This window comes from Suricata suricatta, chromosome 15, assembly GCF_006229205.1.
Source record: "Suricata suricatta isolate VVHF042 chromosome 15, meerkat_22Aug2017_6uvM2_HiC, whole genome shotgun sequence".
Taxonomy (NCBI): Eukaryota; Metazoa; Chordata; class Mammalia; order Carnivora; family Herpestidae; genus Suricata; species Suricata suricatta.
This window is the reverse complement of record NC_043714.1, coordinates 25,082,097-25,102,895: the sequence shown is the minus strand read 5'-3', so window position 1 is coordinate 25,102,895 and position 20,799 is coordinate 25,082,097. Positions and strand designations below refer to the sequence as shown.

Here is a 20,799-nt window from a genome sequence, read left to right as displayed (position 1 = left end):
GATAGAACTCCCTTATGACCCAGCAATAGCACTGTTAGGGATTTACCCAAGGGATACAGAAGTGCTGATTCATAGGAGCACATGTGCCCCAATGTTCATAGCAGCAATGTCAACAATAGCCAAAACATGGAAAGAGCCTAAATGTCCATCACCTGATGAATGGATCAAGAAGATGTGGTGTATATATATACAATGGAGTACTACATGGCAATGAGAAAGAATGAAATCTGGCCATTTGTAGGAAAGTGGATGGACCTCGAGGGTGTCATGCTAAGTGAAATAAGTCAGGCGGAGAAGGACAGATACCATATGTTTGCACTCATAGGTGTAACAGGGGAACAGGAGAAACCTAATGGAGGACCAGGGGGAGGGAAAGAGGGAAAGAAAGTTGGGGAGAGAGAGGGACACAAAACCTAAGAGACTATTGAATACTGAAAATGAACGGAGGGTTGAAGGGGGAATGGAGAGGGAAAAGAGGTGGTGGTAATGGAGGAGGGCACTTGTGGGGAAGAGCACTGGGTGTTGTATGGAAACCAATTTGACAATAAACTATTTAAAAAATAACAAATAAAAAAATAAAAAATAAAATAAAATAAAAATTTTAAGGGGCACCTGGGTGGCTCAGTTGGTTAAGCATCCAGCTTTGGCTCAGTTCATGATATCACAGTTTGTGGGTTCGAGCCCCGCGTCAGGCTCTGTGCTGACAGCTAGCTCAGAGCCTGGAGCCTGCTTCTGATTCTTTGTCTCCCTCTCTCTCTGACCCTCCCCTGCTCGCACTGCCTCTCTCTGTGTCTCAAAAATAAATTTAAAATCATTTAAAAAATAAATAAAATAAAAATTTTTAAATCTCCATTAAAAAAAGGTCGAAGAAAAATATCTTTGATATTTTTTCTCTGATGTAAAATTGAATAAAAATGTGAATAATTTATACCATTTAAAACCTATTTTTACCTTACCTGCAATTGTCTAAACTGATAGAAAGATCATCAGTATTTCTCCCCCAAATATAAATACATACAAAATTGTTTGAATGATTATAATGAAATACATCATTTTTCTCAAAATTAAATTACTACAATTAAAGTAGAAAACTATTAACTTAATTAATATTATGTGGTGCTACTGTAAATAAAACATTTCGAAACGAAATATATTTAGTTTGAGAAAAAAAAGGATGATTTTTATTTTCCAAAACGTATTCATGTTTTACTCTACCAAAGCCTGTCAATATAAAATGGTTCAGTCCTGTACTAAGAGCCTAGTGAGAATACTGAGTCTGAAGTCTAAGACTGTCTACACAGAGAGAAATATACAGAGACAAATCAATAAACACCAATTTCCTGGATTTTAAGACATACCATTAAATAACACCGTTTTTTTCAGGGAAAAAAAAAAAGCAAAAAATCCTTCAATGGACATAGATTTACAATAGTAAGCTTCAAAAACATTAAATTTAAAAAAATTATCATCTTTGAATTGCAGACAAATATGTCATATCTGCATATGTTTACTTGGGTCTCTGTTTTAAGAAGGTCTTTATACAGAATGCTGTTGATTTGCATAAATAAATAGGAATATCCTTATCCATAAATAAGACCATCTTTCTTTTCTGGGTGCACAGTATATTTTGTGATTTATTTTTATACCATCCAAGTTGAACCAAGAGATATGGGCTCTGATTCTGGGACTGTCACTGTCAGAGTGACCTTACCTGGTAGATCACTTGCCTCTTCTGAGTTACAGTCTCTGGCCTGCACTGAATGAGCTGTAAAATTCCTGACTTATTTTCAAATCAAGGAAAAGGGTGGAGGTGACAGAATTTAGGTCTAAACTTACTCCCTGTGGAAGGGCTCAATATGATGTTTTGAGGAAGTCATGGCAGGCAAAGCACTTATATTGCACAATGAGGGGGTTTATGGTCAAGATCAGCAGTGGCCCGGGAACTGGAGGAGAACAGAGAAGGAGCACAGACCAGAAGAGGCTAACAGGAAGGCGTCCACTGTAAACCAGGCTAGTATTCAGCCAGCATAAGGGATGCCTGCCATCTAAGTCACCACTTTGTTTTCTGCTACTGGGAAGAGAATAGGAAAAATAAAATTATAGCAAGGGCCCCGATGGGGCCTGGAGGCAATCTGTGACTCTAAAACTCAAAACATTCTGCTCATAACTGCTAATAAAAATAAAAAATTGTCAGAAACTTTGGTGTCTGATTTTCTAATGTCATTCCTAGGATATGAAAAAAAATATGTGATTTGTGATATGATTTCAAATGAACAGAACAGAAGGTAGATATGTTGTCTTTTGGGGAGAGATTATAACACAGTCTATATGTGCAAATTTGAATTTACCCTGCTTTTATATCTACCCCATAATATTGCTGTGCAGAATACATAAGATATTATAGTTAAATCATTTAGCAGAATTGTTTTGGTAGAGATTTTTCAAGTGAAGTCTTGCTGTGAAGTGAATTTATTATTTCACCTCTATGGCATAGAGAACTAGAAGAGAACTCCAGCATACCAGAAGTCAAAGGGGAAACTTTTATAAGACTTTTTAAACTTCTGCTCCTATTAAGAAGCATTAGGTTCCAGGTAACTTGTTTGCAGCTAGTTAATAACTTTCTTCTATAAATCATTATTTTATTTTCTGATCAAAATAAAGAATTGGTGAATCCTACTACCAGAAATGACAGCTTAACTTGTTTTGTGCCAACTATCTAGTGAGAAAAATTTAATCACTTAAATTAGTACAAAAAATAAGAGTATGTTTGAAGGCACTGGAGATCTACAGAGGCAGTGAAGATTTGAGAACTAAAATTCATAAAAGAAGAAAACTACAGAGAGGTGAGCCTGATTTTTGATACCAAAGAATAAAAAAGGTAGAAAAATAAAACTTTTGATGAGAAGAAAAATCGATACATTGAGCTGACACATATTAACTTTTGCAGACAAGAACATTAAAAGTTATTATATTCTATATGTCAAAAGTTAGGGACAAGTATAGTTTTTAAAAGTTTAAAAATTAAATGAAGTCCACAGAAATGAAAAGTGGAATGTCTGAGATTAAAAAATACACTAAATACCTATTTTAAGTAAACACATTAAATATCTGTATTATTTACATCAGCTTCTACCTTAAGAAATTAGAAAAAGAGCAAATGTAACTATAAGTAATCAGAAATGAGGCAATAATAAAATCAGAAAAAAATATCAATGAAATAGAAAGCAAACAAACAAAATCTATAAAATTAAAGACAGTTGTTTGTGATCAATAAAATTGATAATTATCTAGCTAGACCAATAAAAGGAAAATGAAAAGAAGACATAATTACCAATTTCATGAATGACAAAGTGGCATTTATACAGATTCTTCAGGAATTTAAAAGAAAAGTAAAGAAATATTATGGAAAACTTGAGTGTGTCGATACATTTAAAAACTTAATTAAAAAAGAAAATTTATTGAAAGACACAAACTACGAAGTTCACTCAAGAAGAAATCATCTGCATGGCCTTATAACTATTACATTAAATTAATTCTAAACACTTTTGTCAAATAAACCATCAAAAACAACCATGGATCCAGGTGATTTCCCTAATGAGACACGCCTAAAAATAAAAAATGAAATAATACAATTCTATGGTAACTCTTCCAGAAACAATGAAGAGGAGGAAATACTTCCTAACTCATTTTATGAAAATAGCATTATCCTGATTCTAAAGCCAAAGACATTACAAGTAAAGAAATGACAAATCTTCTCCACTGACCTCAATGCAAAAACTCTTTAACAATATTTTAGCAAATTAAATGTGTAAAATGATTGTACTACAATACCAAGTAGGGCTTATTCCAGGAATTCAAGTTTAACTTTTGAAAATAAATTGTTATGATTCACTGAGTTAATCAATTCAAAAGAAAAAAGCTCAGGGTCGTGACAATAGGTACAGGGAAGCCATTTGACCAAAGCTATCAGCTATTCCTTTTAGAAATGTAACAAGGTAGGAATGGAATAAATTTCCTCAAACTGATTAAGGTCCCCTAACAAATGTACAGTTAACTTCATATTTAATTGTAAAAGACTACACTTTTCCCCATAAGATCAGAAACAAAGCAAGGATCCTATTATCACCATTTCTATTGAACTTGAAAGCACAATAACCAGAGGAAAAATAATCTATTCACATTTAGAAAGGAAGAAGCAAAATTATCCTTAGTCAAAGATAACATGATCATCTGTGTAGAGAAAACTATAGAATCAACAAAAAGACTAATAACTTATAGAACATAGAAGCAAATTTACCAAGCATACAAGAGCGATATATAAAAGCAAGAATACTTCTCTATATAAACAACAAACAATCAAAAAATAAGATTTAAAAAGTTATTGACAATACCATAAAATATTAAATACTTTGATGCCTAGAGATAAATCTTTAAAAATTATAACATAATATGATGAAAATTCCTGAAGACATTTTTTATTGATACTGACAGGTATTTCTAAAATTTGTAGAGGACTGGAAAGAACTTAAGATAGCTAGAACTTTTTAAAAGGTGAATAAAGGGGTACCGGGGTGACCTAGACGGTTAAACATCCAATCCTTACTTTCAGATCAGGTTGTGATCTCAGAGTTAGTGGGTTTGAGCCCTGCATGAAACTATATGCTGGCAGTATGAGGTCTGCGTGGGATTCTTTCTCACTCTCCTCCCTCTCTCTCTGCCCCTCTCCAACTCTCCTGCGCATGTGCTCTCTCACAAAATAGGTACAAGTTGAAAAAAACACCTTAAAAAATACAGCCATATACTACTACAAATGTATTAGAATGGTAAAATTAAGAAGTATCCTATGCTAATGTTACTGCAGTTGTGGGGGAAAAAAATGGAACACTCAGACATGGAAGGGCAACCACTTCGTGAAAGGCTTTGGTGGGTTTTATTTTTCAATTAAACATACACCTGTCATATGAGCCTGCCTTTCTGTGCCTAAGTATTTACCCAAGATAAATGAAAGTATCAACTGTACAAATACTTGTGCACAGATGTTCATAGATACCTTTATTTGTAATAGCCCAAAATTATACTAAATAAAACATTCAAAAAGTATATACTATATGATGTTTTGTATAAAATTTCAGAGAATTCAGTTAAACTATAGTGACACAAGGCAGATCAGTGATTGCCTGCACACAGGGGAAGGCGTGGGAAAGAGTAGCATGAAAGGATTACGTAGGGGCACAAGACACGATGGTTTCACAGGTTTCATAGGTGAAAACTTACTAAATTGTACAACTGAAACATGCACTCGTTATTTTGTGTTATTTATACTTTAATAAAGCTGTTTCTGAAAAACAGAAATACTTGCATAAGCTAAGCCAACTAAGGGAAAAACGAGAAAGAAATGGAAACAATATGAGGAGCTCAGAGAACGAAGATTTCAAAGGCGAGGAGTTTTTTTTTTTAGATGAGGTTTTTAATTTTGTAGCACTACACACACACACACACACACACACACGCAACCAAGAGGAATCTCTGTGATATTCATAAAGGTACAGTGGATGCTGTTGTTTTTGAAAATTGCAAGAAAACTTATTTTTCATAAAAATGAGTCAAATAAATCCATCAGACTCAAATCCCATACAATGTGATTATAAGATGGAAGAGAACAGGACCAAAATGACATCTCTATAGGCGACAACAGCACAACAGAAGAACATGACTTAAAAACTGATTAAAAAACTAAAAAATTTTCCCAAAAATAGTTAAATGGCAAAACAGACTATAAGAGTATAAGAAGACTTTGAGAATGGACTATAAGAATGAAATAATAATGTAAGTTCGAATTAAAGAAACTGAGAAATGAAATGATAGAACTTAGAAATAATTATAAAGTCAAGAGGAAAAAAAGCATCAGCAATGAAAATTAAACTACTAAAACAACAACAACAACAAATAAACATACTGATAACACTTTAAGATCAATTAAAAATAAATGAAAAAAAAATTAAATTTATAAGAAATGAAGAAAAATATGATCTATTTGAGGAAATTAGGCAAAAATGGATGATGGGGAAAAAAGATACAATAACAGACAACAGGATTACTTAAACAGAAAAATGAAAGCAAAAGAACAGAACAAATAGTAAAATTACATTTTATTGAAAATCTTCTAAAATTAAAAAAAAATAAACACTGAGCTAAAGTTGAACCCTAACAGACTAAGCCACCCAGGCACTCCCATGAATATTGAAACAACGCATAACTAAGAAAACTATTCCAGAAAAACCAATACTAAAATATAGTAAAATTACTACACTTCAGAGAAAAAAGAAATATATTGTAGACATTAGTATATGATAGCACAGTTTTACAAGAGAAAAATAGATTAATATCAGTCTTTTGTCAATATCGAATGTCAGAAGAAAATGGAGTAAAATATTTAAAACACACAAAGAATTAAAATGTGACCTAAAGATTTTATTTCTAGCTAAACAGACTTTCAGATATGAATAGAAGGACCTTATCAATAAAAATTATGTAAGGAATATTCTTGCTATATGCCTTTCTTGATGATTCATCTACTAGAGAGTAAGTGTCAGACATTCAAAATTACTAAAGAAACGTGAAACTGAGTACTAATGGTGAAGTGTTAATATATAATTGTTTGTATAATTAAGAATGTGTCAAGATTAAAGATGAGACAATAAACTATTAAAAAAAAATAAATAAAATGTTGAAAAGCAAAAAAAAGATTAAAGATGAAACTATTGTATTTGACAGTTCTATGACAACAGAGGTATCATGCAGCAATAAAAGGTAGGAAGAGAATTTCAGAGATTGTAAAAATAATATATGCAGTAACCTTATTGGTTTAGTGCAGTATTGCTAATCTTAGACTGTTTTTTACCGTCTAAGATACACATATCTTAGACTATACACAATAGCAATTAAATATTAATTATTTGTATAAAACAAATAATTGATAACAGGATATACTAATTCTATTCTCTCTGCCTGTAAAATCAAGATCACAGTGTGGAAGGAAAGAAATACTGATATAATATAAAATATGTAAATTTTTTGGCCTAAGTTGATATTGGAAATATCTCTATGAGTCTCTCTCTCTGCCCCCATCTCTCTCTCTTTTTAGTAAATATTTATTTTGAAGAGAGAGAGAGAGAGGGAGAGAACCAGTGGGGGAGGGGCAGAGAGAGGAGGACAGAGGATCCCAAGCAGGCTCTGCACTCTACAGAGCCCAATGTGGGACCTGAATGCATGAATTTTGAGAAAATGACCTGAGCTGAAGTTGAACCTTAACTGACTGAGCCACCCAGGCACTCCTATCTCATTCTCTCATTCATATGCACACTCACACAGACATACACATACACACACTCCAGACACATATAAATACAATTATATATATATAAATAATTCTCATAGTAATTTCTTCCTTGCTTTTTTTCTGGATGGACTTAGAATTAGGCATTTCCCTAAGGAACTTTGTTTCATTTTTGTTTTTTTAAATGTATAAGCAGTGATATTTTAAGAGAACATTCAAGGTACTGTGAGCATTGTCATTGCTCCTCAGTTGCCTACATTCTCCATCATTTTAGTGGGTTGAACTATATATATATATATATATATATATATATATCTGTATATATATAATATAGTGCATATATATATCTGTAAATATATAGAATATACAAATATATACATACATATAGAATATATATACACTTAGTGTAGTAATCTGACTTATGAGCATGCCACCTTAACAATTCAGTGGGGGAAATGGTTGTCTTTTCAATAAATGTTGATGGGTCATTTGAATATTCATATGGAAAATATGGACTGTGAGCCTACACAAATCATACACAAAAATTAATTCCAGATGGATCATACAAATAAATACAATATCTAAATCAATGAGACTTAAAGACTTAAAACATTATCCTATGTTTTAATGATTTAGAATTAATGTTAAAATAGCATATTTTAACATCACTAACTAAAGTATTTTTAAATGTACTTTATGAAAATTTAGAAAGTGTTTTCATCAAATATTCATTAAGAAAGGACCGTGGAGGCACAGAGTTAGTAAAAATATTTAAGTGCATATATTCAACAAATGATCCATTCAAGACTATACAAAAATGTCTTACAAATCAAAAATAGAAAGACAAAAAAAGTCACTTAACCAAAGAACATATCCAAACCCTGTTAATAACATGAAAAGAATCTTTAAAACATTGGTTATTAGTGAAATAGAAGCACAGCCATAGCAAACCTAGGATAGTGGCAGCCAAACTTGAAAGTATTGAGGATATAGAGCAACTGAAGCTCTCAGAAATTTCTGGTAAAGAGTCGATGTTGGTAATTCATTTTGAAAAATGGTATGGAAAGTGTCTACTATAGCTAAAAATGTATTTACTATATGATTCAGCAATTTCATTCTTTGCAATAACCTGAACAAAAATGAGTGCATTTGTCCATTGCATGGAAGTTTTATTCTTAATGGCTGGAAATAATTCAAATACATATCAGGAATAGAATTGGATAAATAAATTTTGGTATATTTATATAATGGATACCACTCCAGAACAATGGCAACAGAGAGGTGGTATCTATAGCTGTACATGCAAGAAAATAGATGAATCCTATAGACATACTGGGAAAAGAGGCTAGACATGAAACAGTGCATGAATATAGAGTACTAGCACTCAGAATTGTGCTCCTGAGGAAAAGGAGGTAATAGTGGACCTCTGGGATTTTGAAACTATTCTATTCCTTGACTTGGGTGATGGTTACAAAGGTGTTTACATATGTAAAATTAAACGAGCTGCACTCTTAATATTCATTCACCTTATTTCATGTGATTGATCTATCTTAGAGAAATTTTTGCATGTGTTCTTAAGAAAAAATATACTAAAATAAATATTACTAGAATCAAATCAACACTAAATTATCAAAAGAAAAAAAATAAAGTCTTATTTTTAAAATGTGCTATAAGTATAAAAGTAAATAAATGAGAGTTATGTGTATCTAAAAACATCATTGTGGACCCCCAAAATGCAAGTTTGAAAGTGTCGGAGGTTATACTTGTACTATGATACACTTGTGACATCACTTATTTTAGAAAAGTAATAGCCAATATGGAATTACATACTTGTTTAGCAAATTTTAAAGTGGTAAATAGTGAGTGACTTAAGGATCAGACTTAAGTTTTGGAAAATTGTTCTGTAGAAATTCAGAAAATGGATTGGATAAGAGAGAATAGTAAAAGGGAACTGGGAAGAGGTATTGCTTATGAGACTATTCTACTAGAAAAATCTGATGAGAAGGAAATTAACAAGAACATATCCAATGGGAATGGAGAAATATAGAAGACTTATAAAATATTTCAGCAGGAGATCAATAAGATCTGTTAATCCATTTGAAATGGTAGGCAAGAAAAAAATAATGTATATTTATGAAATATATACACTTTCTATGCCCAGACACTCTGCCAGGTGTTTTACATATGTTATGCCATTCAATCCCGATAATAGTCTTGTATGATACACATATTCATTTCTATTTTACAAATGAAAAAAAATGAGACTCTTGCAGGTTATTTAATTTGCCCAAGGTCAAATGGCAAGGAAAAAGAGATGCCCTATTCGAAGCCAGGTGTGTTTGATTCAAAGGTCATGCTCTTTTCATTTCAGAATGGATCCTAATACATCACATAGCACTTAAACATTGTAACTTTGGTGAATGGTGATGCCATTTATTGAAATAGGAAATTCAGAAAAGTAGTATGTTCCAAAATATATAGAAAAAGGAAGGGAATGGTTAGACATTTTAACTTTGCAAATGTAATATCTTATAAGAAGTTAAAAATAAAGGTCTAGAATTGTGCTGTCCAATAGAGTTGTCCCTGGTTATGTGTAGCTGTTTAAATTTGTATTAATTCAAATTTAAAATTTAGCTCCTTCTTCACAGTAGCCACATGTCAAATACTTCAAAAGTCACATGTGGATAAGGGCTGCCATATTAAAAAAGTAACTGAATAATGCTGGTCTAGAGCTTGGAGTCAACAGTTACCAGTATGTTAGAATAGTATATAATATTATGAACAAAAGTTATTATAACAATATCTCCTACTTATTAAAGTTCTTGGAACTATCTCAATAATTTTGTAGATGTTATATTATTTGACAGTCATTAAAATTCTATGAAGTCAACACAGTTATTATGTATTAACACTTGAGTCTTAAAGGCTCAGAAGACCGTTTCCCCAAAGTTATACAACAGTAAATAACAGCTTGAGAATCCAAGCACAAAGTGTCAGGTACTAAGACTTAACCATTTTAAGTTGGTGAGTGCAATGAAGAAATACAAAAAATGTAAAACAAAACAAAACAAACAAAAAAAAACAAAGTCACACAAATTTCCAGAAATGAATTTAGGGAGAAGAGGCTATTTGATAATTTTAAGTCAGTAACTAAAAGACAATATTATAGATGAAGCTAAAGAAAAAGTTCTTTTTCAGTGAGGGATAGTCCTCAAAGTCAAATGTCATCATACAGATATTAAGAATTCAAGTAGGTGGCTCCTGGGTGTCTCAGTCAGGTAAGTTTGTGACTTCAGCTTAGGTCATGATCTCGGGGTGTGCAGCTTAGAGAGTGCTTCTGATTCTGTGTCTCCCTCTCTCTCTCTCTGTCCCTCCCCTGCTCGTGCTCTCTCTCTCCCTCTCTCTCTCTCTCAAAAATAAATAAATGTTAAAAATTTTTAAAGAAGAATTCAGGTAGGTTCTAAATTGAGAAAAGGCTATTGAATTTAGCACTGAGATTGCTACTGACTTTAGAAAGGGACTTTGACTAGAGGCCTGAGTAAGCCCAGTGGGAGGAGGTTACACCTCAAAGAAGTTTGCCACGAGTAACAAAGAGGTAGTAGGTAAAGTAAGTAAAAGGTTGAAAGATAGGCTTTTTTTGAATGGATGGAAACCATTGAAAATTATTGTAATTGAGAGGATAAAAAGTTAGTGGAAATGAGAAAATTATTCAAGAAAGAAGTGATAGTGATACAAGGTTTGGAGGAGTAAAACCTATCAGAGAACATGGGGGTCTAGGGGACAATATCCCCATCTCTCTATGTGAAAGGGAGGGAAATGATAGATGAAAATATGGGTACTTAGAGAAGGAGAATGTTTTGCTTTTTATACATGTTATTTTCACAAGTCTCCATCTTTGGAAGTTTAGCAACTGTGTTTACATATTGTGATCTTCATTAAGAAATCTTCACTATTGCCTTCCAAAATTATATTCACACACCTCCTGGTTGCTTCTAAGGCACTCAGTTCCCTCTAGTAGTATTATTAGGACGCAATTACTCTCACAATGCTCAACAATAAATGCTATTTCAATGAAAGAATAAATGAGTTCTCCTGGGTATAGACCAAATTTTATCATTTTTGTCACTACCAAGAGACACAGGAGATAATGAAGAACTCTTTCATCTCCCAAACAGCCCAAGAAGTAAAATGGATTAAGGAAAGACAAAATGTAAGTAGGATAATATTCTAATGGCCAAAGAAAAATTGCTTGAGTTTTTATCTTGGGTTGTGTTAATATCACCCAGATTCAGACCAAATAACACTTTTATAAAAGTAGGGAAAAAAAGATGGTTAATATTTGGGTAGCTTTTTTATTATATTGACTTCAACTTTTTATCCAGTGTATGTATTATTTTTGTTTCTTTTCCTTTTCTCTCCCTTGCAAAGAAGCATGAAAAGTTTTGCATAAAACATAATTCTTCCTTTATAGACTCCAAATAAAACAGTATCTGAATGTCTAAATCTTGACTTCTTCTTCTGCAGATTTTAAAGCCTCAATTCTCTAACATATTAATGTTTTAATAGTAAATGTACTTGCTTTCTAAAAAGCCAAATAAGTTTTATTATTTTATATATTTCATGCCCCAAAAACCATATATTAGAATAATCCCTTCTGTTGAATGTTTTTCAAACTATATTTGGTTCCTAAATTAGAAATTTGGTTGAAATTTGTGTTTCCACCATTGCATTTTCATCCACCTACATACTGAACCATTTTATTTTAATAAACATATATTTATATTATCATTTTTTGTTTCACTTTTAAAAAATATTAGCACTAAAATATTAGTATTGATATGAAATGAAATAATACCAATTAGCCCACTCACCCATTCATTGTCTTCAATATCCTCTGCAATCATTTTAGAAAATTTGACTTCTGCTTTTTGAAAATTATTTAATATTTTTTAATGTATAAGCAGACCCACTTCAGTGAATGTGGGAATGCAAATATCTCTTTTAAATCTGTTTTTTTGACATAAGAGACTCTTAAATACAGTTAACAGTCAGGGTTGTTGGGGGGGTGGGGGAGAAGAGAAAATGAATTATGGGCATTGAGGAGAGCACTTGTTGGGATGAGCACTGGGTGTTGTATGTAAGCGATGAACCACGGGAATTTACCCCCAAAACAAAGAACACACTTTACACACCGTATGTTAGCCAATTTGACAATAAATTATATTAAAAAATAAAATAAAATAGAATGTGAACCTTAAAAAAAGTCTGTTTTTCCAGTAAATCATTTTATACAAATGGAACAATGTAATCAAAAGCCATCTCTCACATTATCTTAGTTCTAATACATGGACTTTTAGGCATGAAATGTATAGAATAATAAAGACTTCATTTACAGTAACCAAGAGGTGGAAAAAACCTAAATGTCCATTGAATTAAAAAAATGTAGTACACACAAACACGCACACACACACAATGGAATATTATTCAGACTTTTAAAGAAAAGATTCTTGTCATAAGCTACTACATGGATGAATCTTGAGGACATTATACTAAGTGAAATGAGCCAATCACAGAAGGACAAATACATCATAATTTCACATATATGATATAGCTGAAGTAGTCAAACTCATAAAACAGTAACATAATAGTTACCAGAAGCTGGGGAAGTGGTAAAATGGGGAGTTGCTATTCAATGGGTATTGAGTTCCAATAACATAAGATGAAGAGTTCTAGGAATCTGCCGTACAACAGTATGCATACAGTTAACAATACAACATTATACACTTAAAAGTTTAAAGGATAGACTTCACGTTATGTGATTTTAACACAATTTTTAAAACTCCCTCTTTTCATCTTAAAAATAAATCCCTTTGTACTTATTTCTAAAGCAATTCAATATGCATTCACTTTTACCAGGACAAAAATAGTTAAGCTTTTCAATGTAATCTTCAGTTACTCTTAACATATTATAAACAGGTTTCAAAGTTAATTAGATGACCTTTTGCATTTTCATATCTAAATCTGATCTAAATAGTATAAATCTTTCCAAATTTGCAGATATGTCTTAACTTACTAATAAATATACTTATGATTTTAATTATATATATGAACAGAATTATATTTCTAATGTACTAGGTAAATCATTATTTAAAATTCACTGATGTAAAACCCATTCAGCACCTCAATCTTTTAAGTCGACTTACACAATATCACATACGTGCAATTTAATAAAGCAAATAAGAAACTACTGTGACATTTTAGCTTTAAAGTTAGAAATCAATATTTTTCACCACCTAAGGTAAGATTTCTCATCTTCCTTTTTTTCCTTCCTTCTAGCCATAATGTCCCCACACCCAAGTCCAGGAATTGATGAGAATCAAGTGGAAGAAATATTACCTTCCAAAGATGAAAGGCATTACTAAAGTTGGAGGAAACAGACTGATCATATTTTCTAGGAGATGAGTTTTCAAAGTGAGTGAAAACTTAATGCAAGGAAGCATGAAGCTTCTTTTCCACCTTTTCCGACAGAACGGTGAGAAGACCCCCGGTTTTTATTTGCCAAGCACAGAGCTTTGTGCTCTTGGAACTTTTTTCTTCTACACAATGGTGTACCGCACAGCAGCAATCCTAGCCTGAAAATTCTCATGGCAGGCAGCTGAGGCAGTGTACGACCTAGGAGCAAACCCAATTTCTTTTCTCTTCCTCTTCTATTTTCTGCAGTGATTTTTTTATCTTATTTTTTTTTTCTCATGAGAGTGATCAATTCTGGATTCAGATTTGATTTAGCATTAATCTTCTGGCCTTGAAAAAGGGGGTGTTCTCCTGACCTAATTTCAGCTGAAATGTACACTAGCGGGCCAGTTTTCTAGAATATAGTAAAGGCTTATTGTAATTTTTTCATAAATATTTGAAGGGAGGAGTAAATAGACCAAGGAGAGTATCAGGTATTCTGGGGTGCCTTGGTAAAGATAAAATCATATTCTTTAGTATAACTCCATGATTGTATGAATGGGTCAACTAGGAAAATCACACCAGATTCAGTTGTGCAAAAATTTGTATCATATTCACCTAATGCGAGCTGAATCCTCCTGATTAAAACCATGTTGGAGTGATATGATTTTTCAAGGAGAGTTCAAAGTAAAAATTGAAAGAGTATGTGTATATTACTATTACGGGGAAAATAAAATGGATGTAAATGTTGGAGTAAAACAGTTGCCCCATTGTATGACCAGGGACCTAATTTTGGCATGCTGTGGAGAGTATAGCAATATGGTGAGTCAAATTAAAATCACTCTTGAAACCAGAGGGTCTTGAATAGATGTTGTTAAAGACAGTAGGTTTTAGAAAATTTTATGAGAAAGATAAAAGGTATTTGGATGAAGTTTGAGGTGTGAATTAGAAATTAATAATTAATAAATAGATTTATTCAGCATTCACAGATATTGCTGTTCAAAGTACAAGTGTAAGAGTGATGGAGTATTGGATTCTGTACTGGAAATTTGCAGTAGATGTAATTCATCTCTATCCCACTTGATCTTTCAAGATGGACATTTACATCGTTTTGTGTTTTGGCTTATGCACACACTAGCATGTGCACACACACACACTCACACATGTACATTATCATTTCCAAATGAAATTTGGGGTTTGTATTGAATTACATTATCAAATTACCTTGTGGATAAACAATAACATGAGAGTGTAAATATATGAAATTAACATAGGAAAACTATTCCCCAAATAGACATAGAGCCAAATAATACATCAGTGGTAAAATGCTGAGAAATGATCTAGTCGCACCCTTGTATTCCCTAGATGATGCATAACATTTAGAGAAGTATGTAATCTGTTGAAAAATAATATATGGCTGGTAGTTGCTCTTGAAGACTAGGTCACTGTGTGATACACAGATAAGCAGAGTTCCATGCCAACATAAAAAATATATATAGTGATGATGGTTGGTGTTCTAGAAAAGGAACTGGCTAAACTATTTAGTATGTGGTTATTGGTAATAAATACTATTTTTATTCTCCTAATACAGTAAAAAATGATACACTAATAAGGTGCTATAATTTTTCCCAAAATATTTAATTGAAATTCACTTTTTTCTTTAAAAATATGAGATTCTAAGTGTAATTCCCATACTTCCTCCCAAATAGTATTGATTGTACTAATCATCGTACCTATATTTCTAAAGTAAGAAGTCACGACTTTCACATAGAAATACTTTAAATGTATTTCTCATATGCTTTACACTTATTTAGGAATTACAAACAAAAGAATAAGAAATGAAAGCCAAAGTTCACTTTAATAGCCACCTGTGTTAGAAGAAGATATTGGGATAACTTTGCTTGCTTGCATAATTCTCAGAAATTCTTTAATCACAATAAGCAATGTATAATTCCTTAAATTATGTCTATGCCACACTTAGAAATATTCTAGAGGATTTCCAGTAATTTCAGATATACAAAAGAGATCACACAAAAATTGTTTTGTTGATAGCAATTTAGATATTTTCTTTTGCTTCTACATTAAAGTAGCTCCTAACTAAAAATAAATTTGTATGATTCATCATTACTGCATTAAACTTTTAGGACTTCCAAACTGATATTGTTGCAATTTATATAAGATGAGCCTGATAACATGCCTTATTCAAAACAATTCCAATTTTTTGTATTTCATGAATGTTGGAGGGTTTGTTACCACCTTCTCATCTTTCTAATGATAATAAAACCCAATAAATAAATTAATAGAGTTTCTGATTTTATACATTGAGATTACACAATTGAACCATAACTACATTTTCCCCATCAATATTTCATCTTTTTTAAAAAATTTATTTATTTATTTTATTGTTTTTTTAATTTTTATTATTTTTTTACTTTATAAAGTTTCATATTTTTTTAACATATGCAATTATTTTCCATCCTTTACAATACAGTAGTTGCAATGACACTCAAAACAGAAAAGCAAAGTAAAAAATCCAAACACCAACTGCTGTTTCATGTAATTAGACTTATACAGAAATTAGAAGGTTAAGTGACAACTAGTTAATCACTTAATTTCACAGCTATCTGAAGTGGCAATTGTTATATAGCAGCTTATTAAATGAAGTTGCTTTTACAACACCAAAGACTTAATCATCCATTTCCTACATAAAAGGTAGCTACTTTTTTGCGTGGACCTCAAGCATATTGTAGTATAGAGGTGGAATTTAAGGAAAGGTATTAAGCAGGCTGTGTTGTAGTCTATGAACAAGTAATATATTGTATCATTTATCTTGAATGTATCATAGATATTTCATCTTTTATTAATGAATGTTTGGAGGAGACACTGATCTACTTTATAATGTGTTGAAACATGTTCATCTTTACCATTCCAAATTTTGACATTGCAAAGTCATGGTAATCAACTCATAAATTCCCAAAATGGAATCATTTTTATCCTTCCTTTCAGACTAAATTATGAAAAGTCAGTTGATTAGAGGTTGAAAAAGCAATGGTTTTCCCTATAAGCAAAAAAACAAGAATCCAAGTTCAGAATTTCCACTGGTGGGAATAGAGAAAATAACAAAGCTTTTGGCAGTTTCAGAATGGAAAAAGCAAAAGAAATAAAAATAAAAATAAAAACAACTTCAAAACAGTTGCTCAAATTCTGAAGCTGTATGGATGGAAGGTTAAAAATCTAAGCCAAAACTTCTGAAGAGCAAAGAGGGTTATCTGACATTCTCAGTGTTGAGAAATATGCGTGAAAGTTCAAGTTATGCTGTCAGAGGGCTATGGTGAAAACAAGGCTTTCATCTGAACTCTGGAGAGCTATGCTTGAAGAGTGAGGCAAACCCAAGGTGGGCAGAATCATACCAAAACTGCAGATTGGGTTTTAATCCGGGTTTCAATTTGATTAAGCTGATAGCTCTGACATCCATCAACCCACTAGAGAAAAAGATAACCCCTCTCTGGAGGAAGTTAGCATTATTTGGAGTCTATCCATTTTTTAAACAAACTTATGTCATTTGATGATATTATAAGGCATTTGCCAGCCTAATTATTCACTGAAATTACAAGAAATGGGACCAAATAACCAAAGATCAAGAGAAATAACAAGAGAGTAAGATATTGAGGTTATTGAAAAGGATTTTAAAATTTATATATTCAAAAAATAGAGGTAAAGGGACAGAAAAAAAATTAAAAGATGGAGAATTTTACCAAATAACTAGAGTCTACAAAAATAATCAAAAGGAATTCTAGAACTAAAAATCAAATAAGTGACATTGAGACCTCAACATAAGGGTTTAACAGCAATTTAGATAAGTCAGAAGACATGGTTTTAGGGTTGAAGATGAGTCAACAAAGAATCTGTAAATTGAAAACAGACAAAACAAAAGGAAAACATAGAAGACAGCATAAGACCTATAAATGACCCAGTCATTTGTCTGACATGCATGCAGTTGATATCTAGAAAGAAGAGAGAGGATGAAGCAGAATAAGTATTTGAAAAGTTAACCCGAAGATTTTCCAGACACCCACAGATAAGCAAGATAAATACAAAGAACATCAAAACCATCCCTTCCCTATCCAGCCCATCTGTATCTTCCAAGAGTATCCCCTTTAGACCTTCTACCCAGAACTCTCCATCTCAGAATCTGTTTCCAGGGAATCCAACTTAAGACAGCTGTTTTTATAAAGATAGCATTCTGAGTAAATGACTTAAATTGGATATAAACACATTGCACTTGTGTTATTTTAAAAAGAAGAATGAATAAAATGTTTTTCTGCATACCCATCATGCTCAAATTTCAGTAGTGTCTCTTTTGTGTAATAATGATTATATTAAGGCTATATATAGCCTTTTTTGTTAGAGTGTTGTTGACTTGTGTTGATAAATAATAGTTTATTTTTTCATATGATTTGTTTGTTTAATACATGAGCTAACCTATATGACCAAGCTTCGAAAAAACACTTGTGAGCTTTACATATTTCATGTTTAGAAATACTTTTCAGTCTACACTTGGGAATCCATGCAGAATCAATTTGTTGAGGCTCTATTTTCTATTAAAGAAAGGGAGGGATTAGAAAATCAGTTTTATAATTACTAAGCTGTGATATTATATATTTTATTTTTTAAAACAGATATCCAAAAATTTGTTAGGGATGTGAGACAATAATTCCCCAAGAATCCCCCATTAAAAAGGAAATGTGTGTCTTAGCAGTGTACAAAATAACCACCTGCAGTCATGTGACACTTTTTGGCTTGCAAAGCAAACCATTATTGAATTTGTTTATAATTAAAGGAGACATTTTAAATGGGGCTTAAGTTTTTTTTTATATACACTTTTACTGCACAATGTGTTTTTCCTTGCAAAATTCATCACAAGTAGAAATAGAATTTTATTTTGTGTCTGTCTCTTCAGTTTGATGTAAGCTCCATTAGGAAAAGGAATTTTTGTCTGTTTTTCTGCTATACCCTTTTATAGTATTAAAATATACCTACAACACAGCAATAAATATTTCCTGGGTAAATAAAATAAATAAATGAATATTACTCAAATAAACTTTTGATTTGTATACATCAAAAATATATATTTATGAAAGTTATGGGGCAATGTCATAGAAAGAATGAAGAGAGACATATGGGGAAACAGGTTTAGAAATATTGGAGGTTCTGAGTGAATGTTAAGCACTCCACCTGGTTTCTTAAAAATAGAGTACAAAGTCCATATAAGAAAACAAAATATAAACAAAAGACCACAGCATGACCATGAAGATACTATCTAGGACGCCTCACCGTTGTCAATGTACATACTTCTTTTCTTCATCTGAGCAGGATGATTTTATAAACTTGCCATATGCATATACGTGTCTGTACATAAACAGATAGATACAGCTGTGTTTATAAAAATATCATAAGAGAAGAAAGTATTGTTAATGAACTACTTAAGAATCTATCCAACTCATCTGGATTTATAGAAAAGTTTTCATCTCCACACAAACTTTGCAAACAAAGTGGAATGCACATCCATTTATCAGTTCATGAAGGAACTGAATTCCTTTTTTATAATTATCAGGAGCTATGGTATTTTCAGGTAAATGTTAGAATGGGCTGTGTTAGAAGCTGCTTAGTGGTTTATTAGTATTAAGCTAAAGTAATACTATGGAAGATTTATTTGAATATTTTCTGTAAAAGTAAAGATCACCTTGTCAGTAGTTTACCTTAGATTTTTCTCTAAAAGTTATTTGAGCTTTAATTTTCTCATTTTTCACTTTATAGACTACTGCAAAGAATACTATATTTTTAGAATATAGTGGAAATGATAAGCATTCTTTACTATTTGTCATATTGTTATAAGACTTAGTGTTGCTTTATCAATATGTTTTCATTCAATCCCCAAATATAAAGGGAAAATATAAAATTATAACTGAACAGGAACATATGAATTTTAATATATATATTCCATGGTTAGAGGGAGGCCAGTGTATTTTGCCCAAGAATTTCCTGCTGTGATAATTTCCTGACACAATAAAATAAAACAGAAATAGGAAGCCTTGCAATAGAATGAAAGGATATTTCTATTTCTGGGAAAATTACAAATTCTAGATGGGGACAATCATTTGAGGTTAGGCATATACTTGGTTCAAAGAATGGATTCTGCCCATCTGAGTCAACAGTGATTGTACACCTACTCATGCAGAACACTGTTCCGGATGCTGAGAACAGACAAAGAGGCAAAGACATAGATGCTGTTCATGAAAAGTTTATTTAAAAAAATGGATCATTGGTTTTAAGCATTAGAGGAGGGAAACCAAGACTAATGAAGAAATCATATTTTTCCCAAAGTTCTGTGAAACCTTAATACTCTTATAAGAATTGAATATAACATAATTGAATAAATATCGGCCTTGAAGTTAGAAATCTTGGATTTAAAATTCTAATCTGCAGGGGTTTTTTTTGCTTTTGGGTTTTTTTTGCTTTTGGGTTTTTTTTGATGTTATGACATTTTTATTTATTTTTTTGTCTTTTGTCTTTTGTTTTTTGTTTTTTTTTAATTTATTTTTTAACATATGCAATTATTTTCCATCATTTACAATACAGTAGTTACAATGACACTCAAAACAGAAAAGCAAAGTAAAAAATCCAAACACCAACTTCTGTTTCATGTAATTAGACTTATACAGAAATTAGAAGGTTAAGTAACAACTAGTTAATCATCTAATTTCACAGCTATCTGAAGTGGCAATCGTTATATAGCAGCTTATCTATGATACATTCAAGATAAATGATACAATATATTACTTGTTCATAAGCTACAACACAGCCTGCTTAATACCTTTCCTTAAATTCTACCTCTATACTACAATATACTTGAGGTTCATGCAAAAAAGTAGCTACCTTTTATGTAGGAAATGGATGATGAAGTCTTTGGTGTTGTAAAAGCAACTTCATTTAAACATAACCACCCCCACCAC

General features: G+C 31.8%; 1 long non-coding RNA gene across 1 annotated transcript in view; it reads right to left on the bottom strand.

The window, feature by feature from the left end:
- LOC115278672 overlaps positions 1-20,799 on the bottom strand; it is a 66,226-nt gene that overhangs the window by 27,348 nt on the left and 18,079 nt on the right. The gene's annotated exons all lie outside the window — the stretch shown is intronic.